Source organism: Anopheles merus, chromosome 3L (genome assembly GCF_017562075.2).
Source record: "Anopheles merus strain MAF chromosome 3L, AmerM5.1, whole genome shotgun sequence".
Classification (NCBI taxonomy): domain Eukaryota; kingdom Metazoa; phylum Arthropoda; class Insecta; order Diptera; family Culicidae; genus Anopheles; species Anopheles merus.
Genome location: NC_054085.1, coordinates 6107328 through 6123991, shown reverse-complemented (window position 1 = coordinate 6123991; position 16664 = coordinate 6107328). Strand labels below are relative to the sequence as shown.

The following is a 16664-nucleotide window of genomic DNA, read 5'->3' as shown; positions in this document are numbered from 1 at the left end:
ATGAGAACAGCTTGTAATTCAATACAAAGCCAGTTTGAGTAAAACAAAGCCAAGGTACGTAAACATATGAAAACAGATAACAAGATAATTGGAAAATGGAAATATGAGCATTGAAAAGCCACAAATTTAGTTTGACGAGACAAATTAAACAAAGACATAAATATCAATTATATTAACATTTATTAACAGAATTTAGAAGTTTAGAAATTTAAATTCAAAAATAAAAAGAACTTTCTATGAAATTAAATAAATATTCACGAACAACGATCAAAGTACCATAATATGAAATATGCGGGCATTTTAAAAACTTTAAAAACTATTAAATTATCTGTGGAACCATATCAGACAAATGTGTAAAAATATATATTATAATACAGCCCCAGACACAAATCAATTTTTTCTCTTTATCATTTTTAATTGCTACCAATCGTAAACCTACAAATTGAGCTGTTGGCATTCAATAAATAAATCAAATATAGGTAAAATCATCATCTATGAGCAAAAAACCGAATAGGTCCTGATCATCTTAACAGTCGCGAAAATATAGCAAATATATTATTTCCCATACAATCATGCGGCATCACCTCAAGCGCCACTCGTTCGATGAGTGCCCAAACAAGACCGATAATTATTGGAATTACTGTTCGGTGTATCCGGCTTCCTCGATGCAATTCCAACCACTCAAATGATATCGAAACGATATTGTGCAGCTCAGCGAATCGTGAAATCGAATGCACACCAACCACTTCATACCTTCGCGCTGTATCGTGTGGGTCGTGTTGGTTTGTTTATTTTTACCATACAATTCCAAATGCAGGATAAAAGTTGAAAGAGTACTCGCATTTGCATTCATTCATTCGCTAACGGTTACGCTTTAATGGGTATTTGTAATACTGCAGCGTTCAATATTAAATAATGTGTTTGTGTGAAATTGTGCAAGGCGTTGAGCTATCTCCAAATTCCCGCTACATTTCCGATATGGCACCTCTTTTCGCTGGAAACCCGTGGGATTCAATCAGCAGTAAAGCTAGCACTATCGACTCACCTACTATTATCAAAAATTGTTATTATAATTTCGAGTGAAACATTGATTGAAACGCATCATGACCCGCTCAAACCCAACGCTGCGAATGATTATTTTAAGTTTTATTTGTATTGCTGTTCCCCATTCTGAATTGCATTCTGAAGCACACCAAACCACACCAATTGTTGTGGAACCGAAGCAACTGGAGCAGTATAGTGTTTGTGGACGGTTCTGTGTGGGTATGAGATTAATTTATGCGAAAAATAATATAATGACGCAATTTCAGTAGCTTCAGTACGATTATATTAAACGGCAATCATTTATTTTTGATTGCATGGCCAGGATTTGTGCCTATTTTTCTTTGGCAATGAAATAAAATAAATAAATTGCCTGCTGTTGACCCTCCGTTTTTTCATCTCATCACAATTTCTTAAGTGCACAGCAAATAAAAAAGTCGATAGCCTGCCTTTTCTTTTCCACCACAGTTAATATAAAAATGAAGTAACATCAGACCAGTTCATTGCAAACCAGCTAGTAAAAGATAGTTAGATAAAAGCTGCAAAAAAATACTGACAAATTGAAACTATTACGACTGTTGAGACACATCCTCAAGGTTAAGGTCCAATAAAGTGAGTCCATGTGATGTTTCTCGCGAGTGTTACAAATTAACTGATTGAAAAAATAAACACCCGAAATCGAAACCACAACTTTCCTCCCCTCTCTGCACTGCTTAGGCAAAAAGCCTACTGACACCATTTCGAAAACAACCACAAAACGTGTAGTGAAAAAGTTCGAGTACCATTTTCTTCACCCGTTACGGGACCGTGAAGTGGAACAGAGATTTTTCTATTTCATTTAGACTTTGCTGCCTTTATCTTAAAGCCGAAAATGGGGAGTGTGATTTGTTTATTTGTTTTAGCTTAAAGTTCACTTTCGCACTCAACTACACTATTTACTTCACACAGTCGGTGTTAAGTGTACCATTTTCCAACCGGATTTTCTTCACCATACCATTTGATCGCTTCTTTTGTGGTGCAATTGGATAACGAAGCGTGAAGCGTAAAACACTGGCCATAGTAACGGAGCGTTGACCAAGAGATGTAAATCAAACACTAGCTTCAAGATTATTGCACATATTTTTTTTCTCGTTCGCTTGCGGATAGAGTTTTGCGTAAATTGCTTTTGGTTTGAGCTTTAGATTGAATTTTCCTTACGTATGACCTACATTGCATTTCTTTGAGAGATAAAATGACCCTCAGTTTTTATTAGTTTTCACGAAATGTTGAATTTTTAATCTCTTATTATGCTCCTAATAATATATTACAAGGGTGTATTGGCACAATCATCAACTCATACGACTTAACAACATATCCGTCGTGGATTCAAGCTTAATATTCCTTAGCAATGACCAACTATCAGGCTGAGTGGTACTGAGTAAAGTCTCGAAAGCCTGTATGTACCAGTATGACCCCGTAGGATGTTTATACCAAAAAGAAGAATATATAACAGAACTTGTCCTTGCACTTGTTTCAATGGTCTCAAAAACAAATTGTAATAAATTTTAATAAAAGATTCCTGTTGTAATTAAATCCTTAGAGCCACTATATCAATTCATATTTTGTCTCATTACTTCAGAAATAAAATATCATTACATCAGAAATATAATATCATTTAAAATTCTAATAGAAATGACTACAGCACGACATGCTTGCTTGCAACATAACCTACCGAGACATAAATTACCATGCGACAAAGTTGCAATAGCACGATTGACGGACCACCCTCCAAATACCCATCGACAGTAACGAATCTAGTTGGAAACCCAAACGCTTGCTCTGGGGCTAATTTTCTACCCAGCAAACCAATAGTTTCATAGTTTCTGGCACGATTTCTGATTTAATAAACAAATATCACCACCACCAGAAATTGTTTCGTGTGCCCTGACTAATGGTTCATGCACTTGCACGCCCATACTGACACAGCACCACCAATTTTACCAACTAAAGGGCTTCTACGAAAGGAAAGTTACACGATACGAAACTGGAAATTACCCCCCCCCCCCTCCCCCAACTCGTTAATCCAGCACGTAGCGATTGATTTCTCTCTGCCATTCACTTCCTCCCCAATCCCATCAGTGATGTCCGAGACGTGTGTGCGTGTTAATAATATACATGCTGATCTCGTTAAATCATACAAGCAACACACTTCCCAATGGAGACGCACGACGTCGACCAGGATAATTAGTGCTGAAACTCTCGGCCCACAAACGAGGGTAAAGCCTAATGAAGCAGCATATCAATTGCAACGGTGACTTTCCAAATAGTTAAGCTCATAGTCGGGATTGATAACGTAACGCAAGAAAACATTTCTTCAATAAACGACTTTTGCTAAAAAATATAATTTTATGAGCGTCATTACTCCCACGATGCAGGATTTAATGAACGCTTATTTTTTTTAAGTAATTTGCTTTCGAACAAACATCATCGCGATCCTCCTCTTATGCGCTGCTAGTCGGCAAAAGCTTGCGTCACCATGACGTTAATTGCAGCGTTAACAGAACCATTGGTGTACCTTTTCCAAGCCCCCGAATCATGTTGCAGTTTTAGTTTATGGAGGAAAATGGTATTAGCTCACCAGAACAAACTACTAGCGAATGGTCAGAAAAGATGTATATAATGCGATATATACATATAACACGATACCTGACGAGATTGTCCGGTACACCCGTTCACAGCTCTTTCGGTGCGTAGTACCCATGATTCGATTCGCCTGAATCCTCCAATAAGGAAGCCTGTCATTTTTCATGCTATAGATCGAGATGTTAAGGTCAGATGTGGTCACTGAGGAGCTTTTGTTTCAATGCTAAGGTTAAGTGACTTATGCCAATAAGCGACGAACCTCAGATTTCTGGTGATCGCGAAAGCTACAGTTACCCTTAGCCGCCAACAAATTGTCATGGCATGCAACAACAACAAAAATATGTCTGAACATTCCAATATGAGCATACAACCGTATAAAATCCCATTTTTTAAACCATTCCTTTCATGGAATTTAAAATCAGTCGCTTCGCTAACACTTTCATTTCATTTTCAAACCATAATTTTATCATCGAGCAAACTCGACAAATTCTTTCGCACAATCAAACATCTTCGCTTACATAAAGCGAGTCAAACGTGAACGAACGACAACATCGCGAGTTCGATGAACGTATTAAACAAGGCGCCCAACAACATCGAAACGCATCCATTCAGATGGCTCCTCTCGCGTGGCAGATCGGAGTGTTTTTTTCTTCTTCCCCTGTTACCGGTAGGCAATTAAAGCAGCAAATCATCACATTCCAATTTAAAGCACTGTGAGTAAATTTGAAAATTTTTGAAATTCACAGAGCATTCACGAATTTAAAATTGTTAAATACAGTTTTTAATACTACTTTCGTTTATAGGTACCATGCGCTCAAAGCATCATTCCAAGCCGGTGGTAATTAAATTTGCTGACAAATTTATTTATTTAGTTTTGACCAGCAAATTTTACATCTTCACCCACAGTGTGACGGGTTAAAGAAAACAAAAAAATCTACGCGAACTGGTGATAAAAACAGAGAAAATAAAACCGGTAACGATGAGCACACAGTCCTGCCGTCTCTTGTGTACATCCCGCTGGTCATTCAACTCGGCCGTCCGGCTCGGCAGTTGGCCGCATCGTCATCAGCATCGACCGGGTCGCATTAGCTTAAGTCGCGTTTCGTTCACGCGTTCGATTTGCGCATCTTTCGCGCTTCTACATACACCACGCAGCTCACAGCGATTACACACGCGCATGCTTGTTGGTGGTAGAAAGCAAGCGGCGATATCAACGCGACCGCTGAACAACGGTGCTTTCTCGAACGGTGGAATCCTGGCCGGCACTTTCCGCGATTCCACCGCGACTGGAGGATGGCCATAAAAATAGAGCCGATTTGTTGACTGCTATGACGATGGCGGTAAGCATTACCGGTTCTCGCGCGAGAGCGTTACGAAATTTCGGTCAGGTCCCGTACGTGCAGAAATTTCACTACTACTACTACTAGCTGCATCATAGGACTGGCAGGGGCTGCCGTAACTGAGGGCACGAAAGCTGACGAGTTGATTATGCGTGGAGTACTAGGAAGTTTATGCATATGACATTCGACCCTAATCGGTTCTATAGCCGGAGGTCCATAATTGGACGATGTGTGCCAAATCTTCACCACGAGAAAAGGTATGGCACAATCTATCAGGGACTTACTTATGACACGATGATATCTATTGAACGTCTGGTTGATTTGATTGAATGGGTGTATTTTACGAAAAATAAATTTCAGTTTGTAAAAAAATGTATAAATATACCTACGTCAATGTTTAAAGATCGTCTTTGTCAGCGTTTCCGCTTTGCTTACGTTATAAGTATTACTGAAACTATTTATGTTGACCTGCGGAGGTCCGACAAAAACAAAACCAAATAAATTAACATTAAAACGAAATAAAGACAATATCAAGCAAGGTATATGTTCAATAAATGTTAATGAAAAATAAGATAAACATAAAGCAAGATATAATAAAATAAATCCATACTATACTTTTAACAAAACATCTAACTTAACAAAGCAAACATTTTAAAACCAACAGAGAAAAATTTAAAAAGGCATAGAACAAACCAACAGATTCAAATTTATTTTGTAGGCAAATAACTATCGACATTGCAATACACTATCTCCTTCACTACTTATATAAACCGTGTGTCATAATCTCTAACATATCGCACTAAATCATAACGAACAGAGGCCCAACACATTGTTTTATAATCCCTTTCCACATAACAATTTATCACTCCTTATTCCCTAACGATGCAAACAACTCATCGATGGTGTATTTTCAGGTCATCGTGTTACTTGCGCTATCACACGTACATATAAATACACGTCCCGAAGCATGAGAAAATCAAACAAATCAACCCCATTGACCCAAAATTACTTTCTCCCACCATCACACCAGCCACAAAATACTTGAAGCGTGATCAAACATAAATCACCTTCCCTTTTCGTTCCTAAGTTGCGTGGCCACAATCAAACCCAAGCACTCGCAACGCTTTCGTGAGCCTTCTCCAAAGAAATGCACTCCCAAACTGATCACTTTCAGGAAACGAAAATGCCCGTCCCTAAATACCCTGGGAGGCGAGACTTGGAGCTATCAGCGCCACTTCAACTCTGCTCACTCCCCCGTCGGCTCGTCGTTTGACACCGATGCAACCCTCACGGATTATGAAGTCATACGGTACGCGCGTGCGCTTCTCCGCCCGCAACATACTAAACACACATGCGCGGCTTCAGCGACTTTGCTTACGTAAGCAAGGTTCGTCGCTTTGGACGGTTAGATTACTTGAATTTCTCCCCAACGTTTGTTCGTTGATTACCTGTTCGACCGGAATGGTACGACGTGCAGGAGGGGCTGTTTTACATTTATTTCATACTACCATAAGTTTGGTCCGCCAGACACAAGACTGATCTCTTTCTCCGCGATTTCGGTACGACTTGGCTTCCAGCGGAAAAGGTTACCGAAATTATGGGTCCCCCACAACATATGAAACGGATCGGAAACATAAAACCTAACGGCCATGGATCGGAAATGTCTGCTTTGGCATGTTTGCAGTGTTTGAAGTCGTTCATCTGCATGTTTATGCCATTCTCGTGCCGCACGACGCCTTAATCGATAAACAAGCTTTTTTTGCAGCTTTGTTTAAACGTTGTTAGATCTTTCGGATCGCCAGAGAAATGGACCACAATATTTGCAAACCGTCACTATAATTAAGGCTAGGGAGATCTTGCATAACTTCTCTTCGACTCAATGGGATCGCGACTTATGTGGAGCAATTCGGTCTGAGCTTTCATTTTGGTATCAGTTTTATTAAGAAGCATAACAAAAAGTTCAATTTAACACAAATATTTTATAAATCATTTCCGTCTGTCATGTCTATTTGGAGATAACAGTATTCAGCATCACGCAAAAGTCATTTTTCATACAGCTTCTGCTGTCATGAACGGCTAATTATTAGTCCAAACTAGCGTGTCATAACTATCATTAAAATATGCTTTATTTGCCGATTTGTTCCACTGTTGCTAGAACAATTTCCAGCATTGCTAAGAATTGCCGCTCAGGCACGAGGGCAAAATTAAAATCACTGCTTTTCAATGACAGAACACACGACCGAGAACATTTAAACCTCAATCCATCCGATCGCTATGGCACCCTTTTTTCTAAACACCAACAAACGCCTACTGCTGGCACACCTTCGCTCGAAGCCTTACAGCTGGATGGGATAGGTTCGGCTCATTGTTCGGGCCGTGAACGCGTTGTAATTAGTCGCTGGAATTTCTTGGTTATTAATCACTTGCTGCTCCCGGTTTGTCGCCTCCTCAAGGTCCCGGCGGTGTTGCTCAGCTTCGCGTTAATTCTATAGCAAACCTAGAAGGGATTGCAACAAAACCTTAGCGCGAAGTGTTTGTGTGCGTTTTTCATTCGCTTCGTGTTGATTTCCTTTCACAAGAGAGTCCTATCAGACTGTCATTAATCATATTAACGAGTACGAACCTGCTTTTCTAGGTGCAATTTCTATTCCAGTTGAGTGCTTTATTTTAAACGAGCTAAAGTATTACAAATTTCAACTTTGTCATTTGTTATTCAAATTCTGCAGACACAGTGTACAAATTGACTTAACAAATTGGTTGCCACAAAACAAAAACAAACAATCAAAACGTTTCCGTTTCAAAACACAATCCAATATTGGGATTCCGGGAAAGTCATTGATTTATTTTTTCACCCTGGGTTGGATGTTCATTTAACGGCAAAGCTTGGTTCACACTCAAACATTCACTTTACCAAAGGCACCACAATGCTTGCGTGAAAAATTGTCCACTGATTTGAAAGCAAAATTCATTTTTGTTTTTGTTTTTGCCGTCGGTTGCCAATTTTCGATCACTATTTGCTGCTTCCAAACTTCAACAAATAAAAAACTATCGCTAAAATAAACACTAACGCAAAGTGTTCCGTATGCCAGATCATAAAACATGTATGGGAATTTTAATTTATTACAACAAAATTTGTGCTTTTATCTTCCCATTCTATCCCCGCAGCACGTACAAATGGCCCAGTGATCTCAATAAAAATTTCAGAAACAGAATAGCTGTTTTTCATTGTTTTTACTATCCAGCATGCATTATTTTTTTTGTTTGAATTTCACTTTTCCTACTCTGCAAAATTTAAATTTATGCTACCGCTGACGGATTCCCCACAAATGACGGTAATGGTAGTGTCGGTGGTATGGCAATTTGAAATCAACTCTTTTAACCAATATTTAGCGCTGCACGGTGGCTATTATTCTTTTGTCGGCTGGCTCCTACAAGTACGCGACTTCAGCCCATGACCAGACCATGACCGTGCCGACCGGCCCGGTACGTGGTAGATGCAGCCACGACCCAGAGGAGATTTCGTTTTTGCTTTTCGACCAATTATCACCAAAAAGCGAAGGTCTGCATCGAAATTATCCAAAGCAAAGCGAACAAAAATACACACACACACATACACACGTGTTTCATCTCCATGCCGATGAAAAGAAACTAAGAGGCCAAAATTAAGCGTCCCGCGAGAGGAAGAGAAATGCTGTGTAGCAGGAAAAACTTTCACTCTTACTTGCCGCACGATTGGTTTCGGCTTGTTTGGTTTCGATCTCGCCCGGCGTTTTGGATGATGCAAAATGGTGCAAACGGAGTCTTGTAGAAGACTTTCGTGTTCGCTGCTACTTGGTTGTGGTTGTTGTTTTGGTTTGCTTTCTTAGCTTTGCTTGTCTTAATTCGGCTCGACAATGAAGACAATTGTTTGCCAGTTGGAAGGTTTACCGTTGCGGGGCGTGATGGGTAGCGATGCCAATCAGCAAGAAAAGAAGTATGATTTACGAAGGTGTGGAAATTATACTCAATACCTAATTATTTTTTATCTTTAGAGCGTGTCAGTATCCAGTGGTATTGGATGATTGTGCGCACTGATCTAAAGAAAATGTTTAAAAAATGCAATCTACAAATTTACTCATGAAAAATAAATCACATTACATTCATGAAATAAAAGAGTTCCTTGAACATCCACATAATTTAAAATCTGTTATAATATATTAAAATTAAACATTTGAATAAAAAAAGAAAAATTTGATGATGAGTAAACAATGAGCAAAACATGTTTTATGTTTGTATTCTCAACATTAATATTTTTTCACTTTTACAGATGTAGATCTTTATTGATTAAAACTTCCAAGTCCTTCATATTTTTTGGAAATATCGACAAAATAAACCAGATAACTAGACAAATAAAATATACCTTTTAAGATATATCTAAAATCCGACACTAACCATTAGCTGATTGGTTCAATTCTAGAATCCATTATAAATCTTATGAAAAAGAATCTGAATACTGTCTCTGGAAAACTTTTTCATCTGTGATGCCATCCCACTGATCGAAATTGGTAAATTTTTTGGTTAGCAGACCCGATAATCATTGCGCATCAGGCACTACCCGTACCAAACAATACGATTAATGGTCTTGCACTTATTTTCGGTTCACACAGCATATTTTCGATTATTTCAAAGGTAGCCCACCACCGCACAAAAAAAACATACTTGATTACCCGCTGCTTGCTTTTGGGGCTAGCTACGATTATGCTCTAAACTTTCAGTCAAATTTCACTTTTCGTTCGATGCCGGGGCGCGGATTAGGTGAGAAATTTTTGTTACTTCTCCAAGGCTAGTTTTTTTCCTTCTCGCCTTCAGGTTGCTGACGTAACAATGCTCCCAGAGTTTTGGAACTATTTTTGCGTGTCATACTTTTTGTTGGTTGTGTTGTGTTTATGACGAGACACTAAGTAATACCACCATCATAGGCAAGCATCTCATGCCGTTGTCACGAATGATGGGAATCGCTGGCTGCACTTTACGACCGTGCATTGTTTAGTCAGGTGCAGCTAAAAGTTGGATTACTCTACGCAATCGAGTTATGTTAAGAAGCTGTGAAATAATTATAAACCACAATCTCTCAACCGCGTGAATGCCAGAAAGTGGAACATAGCGCAATATAGGCCAATTGCCAAAATTTGATGCATTTACAGATCACAAACACAATTTCGTTTAGGGGAAAGTCCCTTCTAGTATATTTAAAAAAAAAATAATTTTAATTATTATCTTCTTTAAAAACGTCTATACATCGGTAAAAATGCATCATCCATAGTGATCATGGATTAAAGAATTGATTCAAAGCATACAGCCAAGCAATCCTTCAAGCAGATCATATAAAAACAACCACAACAAACCATCAATTAGATAACACCACCTAAATCATTCACATTCCTTTCCTCGCCTGTTAAAGGGCCTCCCTTGTTCCTTAATGAAGCTATAAACTGACCCAACCATTGCCCATCATCAGCGTTCACCGCCAGTCTACAACACACATTCACACACATAATAAATTATGAAACCAGCTGGAAAAAAACCAATCCACACCGGCTTAGTTAGCAGCGCTGCTAGCTTGTTAGCAAATAATATCAAAGCGCCCTCGCCCGATCGATCGGTTTTCCAACCGCATGATAGGATATTGAGCCACTCCGCTAGCAAGCGAAACGAAAGACTCATTGCAATGCGATCGCAAAAGAAACGAACCGAACCGCATGAAACGCGAACAAAAGTTTAAATTCAACCCAAAAACCGAAAAACGGCAAAAGGCGCGCAAAATAACCACTCATCCATAGCGCACTGAAACCGATCAGCGATGCAACATGCATCACCAGTTTTGTACACTTGCACAACACTTACGAGCTTCCCCAGTAAACGATAGAATGGGGTGGAGACAAACTATCGCCTGTAAACCCAACCATTTTTGTTGCGATTTTTCATATAAACCATCAGAAAAGACACTTTTTCTATTACAATTGCACAATCACAATCGTTGGCAGATATTCAAATTGTCTACCTTTAGCTTTAAAGAATTCTACTTACCTTATTTAATGTGCGCAACAATCGTTTTGAGCCCTTCTCGTTTCTGTCGCGCGTGGCGCTGTTGGGGCAGCTAGGTTGGTTGGCGCAGAACAGAAACGGAAAAAGTGAAATAAAACGCCAACAAAACGCACAATACAAACAAACGAACAAAAATTGTCAGACTTCGCCGACTTCCTGCTATGAGCGCGGTTTCGTTCAAGCTTCTTTCTTTCTTCCCTCCCGAATGCTAGGAATGCTCGTGCAGTGCGCGAAAGAAAGAAACAAAAGCGTCAAAGCAATTTCTTTCACCTTTCCGACGGAAGCAAACGCCCCACAACAGCTTACACACGCCTCAGACGTAAGCCCCACAACGGCTTACACACGCTCGCAGCGCAACACAAATCACCCGCGAGTTTCGATCTCTCTAGAAAGGCTTTCTTCGCGCTTCACCAATACACGCATCCGCACGCTGTAGGCGGGCTTTCACGCTGCACGAGTGCACTTTCTTCCCAAACACTAAAACGAACCCACCTTACGGGTTCACCCTTGGCACAGTAAAACCTCGCAAAAAAAGTCACCAGAACCGTCGCAATGTCACTGATTGGTATACCACTGGCTCTAGCCTTCCGAGCGCCGAATGTGGAAATCGTATGATTTCTCTTTCGCCGAGGAAAATGTGTGCCTTGCCTTACGGAACCTTGCACCGTACGCAGTGCCCGCAGTGAAATCGAAAACCTTGTCCGAAAGCGAAAGGCTCGCCAGACACCGAGGCACTTGAATGTTGAATTTCACTGTCACTGTCAATGCGTGTTCTTTTGTACCTTTTGCAAGGGGAAAAGGTGGGTAATTTATTTCACACCCACGATCGGTGCGTTTCTTTGCTCACACACACACACAAACACACACATACACATAAGAATTCAATCTTTTTGATCCTTAAAAATCCAGAGGGGCGAATTAAAAAGCTCAAGCAACGCACGTGCGTATCCTGCTGTACACCTCGTCCGAAACGGAGGCTCGGGAATGCGAGCAATGTTTGCGCACACACCGCACTGTCTTTGTCGACTAAACGCGTGAAGCACGATCAGCGTCGCATCGAGTCTGTTTCCATGGCATCGCACTGAATCATGCTGGCCGGGGCGCATCGGTGAATGCCGCCGTGTCTGCCGACCGCTAGTGTGAGTGCGCCGGAGAGGGAGAAAGAACCGTTGACGGTCACAGACAGCGCGATCTCGTTCCTTTTCACGCTTCCGCTGCAGGAGTGGTGAGTATGCGGACACTCACCTTATATTAACCACGGTATTCCGATCGGTGAACTCACTTTCTCACAGCATTTGAGTGAAGTGGCGATCGTTCGACGACTACGCGTGATCATGCTGCAGAGGGGATTAGCTTATGCTGTTTGGGAACTCGTTTTGCTCCCTACCGCAGCAACGACCAACTGACCGTGGTGAGTACACGTGGTCGTGATCTGAGTGTCAGTTGGCGAAGGGGAGGTTGAGCTTAATACTTGTGCAAAGGAAATATTAGTTGTTGTTTGTACTGGTTTTCTAACGAATTGATAACCAACCCAAAACAATAATACAATTAAATAACATTAATAATGCGGTTAAATAAAACCAAAACATAACGATGAAATTATTGATGTTTTTTAAGTTTCGTTTATTTTCATCAGTAAATGTTGATATTTTCATCAGATCCTATTATATTTTGTTTTCTTTAGTTGATACAGATTCTTTTGATTTCCTAAGCTGTTAAATAATATCCAGTTTTTCATTCCACTACAGCCATCACCAATGTCCGTACTCTTGCTGAGTCTCAGATCAAAAAGAGAAATCAGTTTCCAAACAGGAATAACTGTAATGAAAAAAAAGAGAAATATTTGAGTTTTTGTTCAGCAATTTCATAGAAAATAAAAAGGGAAGTAAACGTTTAAGGACCTCTTATACCACTATCTTTGAAATCCTGATCAGGTTCATCGCCTCATTGCACGTTGAAGTCTTCGGTAACGCTCACTCTAAAATGTCGTTTAATGTGTATGCATTGAAATCCATATCGAAACTTACTTTGGGTTTAATATTTATGCTATTACTAATAAAATATGTTACAAAATAAAATAAAACATGCTGAATCAAATATAAGTTAATGAGAAATAAAGTAATTGTCTTGCGCAAAAGATTCGTTGACTTTAATTTATTAAATACTTCTACATTCAATGACCCCTGAGATATTTGCATGTCATGGTTCGTGCATAATGAATTTTTTTTACAAAACATAGCATACTGGTTTATAAGAATTTATCACGCAATCAATATTATCTTCTTACGCGATTTTCAATTCCAAAAATTCTTTTCAGAACTTACACATTCCTGCAGTTTTTCGCACTTTAATTTACACCGAATGCATATCACTTGCTTCTTGCGCAAAGCGCACTGCGCAAATGCACCCCGCGAGCAGACTAAACTGATAAAAGTTTTTTTGTGATTGCTTCATCTGCTCCTTCTTGGTGGCCATTTACAGTTCACATACCGCTCCGGCGACGATCTCATGAGCGCGAAGAAATATTTGCGTTTAATTTGCACCAATGTCAAACGCAACCATAAACTGCGTACCGCCCGCTGTTTGAGCTGCTTGCGGTCATGGTCCTTCCTTCGGCAGAGGTCGATTTGTATGCTTTTTATACGCATGCGCATGTGTTTTCAAATAAATAATGGTCATGAAATGCGATACAATGCATCTTCTCAGTTTATATAGTTTGTACCGAAATCGCTTGATTGATTGAGATTTCTTATCACCGCTGGAATGCGTTCAATTGTAGCTCATGTAATAGCGTTGTTTATTTTCCATACAAGATGGTTCGTTTCTCTCAGCAGGGATTAAGTGAGCGAATGATTGATCTTTTGGTTGATTTAGCAGGTAAACGATCTGAAAGAGCTCCTTTGGTTCGTATTGGAATTCATCTTTCTATGAAAAACTTGCAATGCTTTCATTTTGTAGAGATGAAAAATCAAGTCACAAGCGTTTAAATTTCACTTAACTTAACTCAATTTAATACTAGATCATTTTCAAACACTTTTGTTCAAGAACACTTTAAACTCCAAAAACTACACAAATAATGAGATAACACTGCTTGGTATTTCAAATTCCACTGGCGCACATGCTACATTTTATGATGCTTTTATATTGGTACCAACGAACCAGTTCGTATGGATCCCTTTATTCTTAAGAAATCCTTGCGATCCCTAGCTCATTTGAAACCGTTCCCTACCGTACGGAAAATTGATGATTTCTCTCGCGTCGAGCATGCCGAACGTTAGCTTTTATTTATAAATTATTCTACTCAGATCGACCCCCTCTACCCTCTAACTGAAGCAGTTGTCCCACCCATGCCGTGCCCACTGGTTCGGCGCTCACTGACTCACAGCGCAAAATCTTTTCCTTGCGTTTATAAACAACACACACGTGTGCAGCGTTGAGAGCAATCGTATACACATACTTTGATGATTCTTGACTATTCTTTTCTGTCTTTAAGCTAAGTGTGAAACTTGCCTTTCATAAAAAAAACTATACTAGTCGAGAGCGCTCCTTTGCTTACCTTTGTCAAAATGAAAAAAAAAAAACAAGTGCTCTCAGGATCGATTGTTCCGCTATAAAATTTCACTTGAAGCGTTCGAAACCTATCCCAATCGATTGTTGCCATCATCCCACGATGTCGAGACGATGTTTGCCCTTTTTTGTTGTCTACTTTTTTTTCTCTTTATTCCATTGCATCCATTGCCACCTTTCGGTATCGCTGCTCTTTCCATACCACGAGGATGCTTGCCACCACTACCATTCTGGGTCTTTTGTCGTGCTTAAAGGGAGACATTTTCCCGAGCTTTTGCAAATATAGTCCCCCGCGTATCAAATAATGATCGGCTAGGCCACCCCGATCTCTCTCGGTCTCTGTCGCTCCAGTACAGCGAACGCCACACCATCCTAGCCTACAGCATGAACAGAGTAAGAGGGTGCGCTATCGATACGAAACGCCATGCTCCACGAGGAGTGCCGACATTCCAATTATGGCCCGGTACCGGTGCCACCTTCGATCGGACGCGGCATGAGCAGACGAGGTCTACCCGTACCGCTCAGCACGAAGGAGCGGTCCGAAGGCATTAGAACACACCGCACCGCCACCAAATGAAGCGATCGGGAGAGCTTTACCGACACATGCACAGCAGCAAACCGTAACAACAACAACAGAAGAAAAAACCCACCCACCTTCCACTCCCCATCGCTAGCCGGGCCCAAATCATTCCACGCAGAAAAGAACGCGAGCGATTGAGTAATGGCAACTTCGCAGCACTGAGGATTCGATGTTGTAAAGGTGTTGCAGAAGAGCAGCACCGTAAGTAACACAAAAAATATCCTAAAGATTTGCTCACAAATCGAAAACGAAACCATCCCAGGTGCTGGTGCCGGATGATGATTACGTCAAATGTCAAACAGCAGAATGGCGAAACAAACTTTTCAAACGTGACGCCATTTTAGCGAGACAATTGAAGTTCGCTGAAAAGCTTAACACGAAGATGTTAGGCTGAGTGTTAGAGGGCGCTTGTTGCAGATTTTATCTGAGAGTATCCCGAGACAAATTCTGAGCTGTTATTTGGAATTCTCGCTGATAATGAGTCCGATCATGAACTAATCCTTACGTGTTCTGATATTTCTAAATTGTTTGTCTTCTTCTTCTTCTTCTTCCTTCTGTTCTTTAACTTTGAAAACTACACCATCATGCCAGCTTAATAAAGGTATTCTAGACTTATTAGTAGTACCACGCAACCGGATAGTGAGTTATTACTGCGGAAGGACACTTCGGAAGGAAATAACTCCCGTCTGATCTTTCAGAAGCCAACGCAATTCCCACCAACGAAAAAAGCTGAAAAAGCAAATTATAAAATAAAATTATGCTGTACAAAATAAATATTGCTATTTTTTTAACTAAACAAAATAATTTTTTTTATCAATTCTTTAAACATACATTCAAATGAAAAATAAGGTAAAACATACGCAGAGAGATGTTTCACTCTATAGCAATTAGAATATCTAATATAACTAAATATTTAGAATTAAAAAAAAAACTTTTTAACATTTTTATGTATCACCATAAGTATTTTAAATGTTTTGTCAAACCCATCTGAAAAAATTCTCATTTAGATGAGTATTCTTGTTTACTTTCTTTAATTCGGGATGGCTTAAAATACATCTTCATAGCCATGATAATTCTGTTCTTAGACAAGTCCTTATGATCTACGTGTCACTATATGCAAATATAGGGTTTGAAAATACCCTATTACGATCATCTCAAGCCACTGCTAATCGCGATCATTGCATGTTTACTCACCCAAGTACATCATGCTTTGTAATGATCCCAGGCCATATCTGCCAAAGACAAATGATTAAGTATGACAACTGTTCGTTTCCCATAAATGTCACTAAAATTACCCAGAACGTGGTTTAGGTTCTGCAGCGGTAAAAATTAAACAGCATGCCCAAAACATTTATCATCTCCCAACGACAGATGACCTGTCTTTTAAGGGCTCTTGCATGTCCGTGCACAAATACTCTCAACCATTCTAA

At 39.9% G+C, this 16664-nt stretch overlaps 1 protein-coding gene across 5 annotated transcripts in view; it reads right to left on the bottom strand.

Moving 5' to 3' along the window:
• The window catches only part of LOC121598934 (proteoglycan 4), a 122403-nt gene extending 110229 nt beyond the window's left edge, over window positions 1-12174 (bottom strand). For all 5 annotated transcript variants that reach the window (XM_041926310.1, XM_041926315.1, XM_041926316.1 and 2 more), the window contains exon 1: window positions 11070-12174. The gene's annotated coding sequence lies outside the window, so the exon portion shown is untranslated. The remainder of the gene's footprint in view (window positions 1-11069) is intronic.
• Window positions 12175-16664: the final 4490 nt, after the last annotated feature.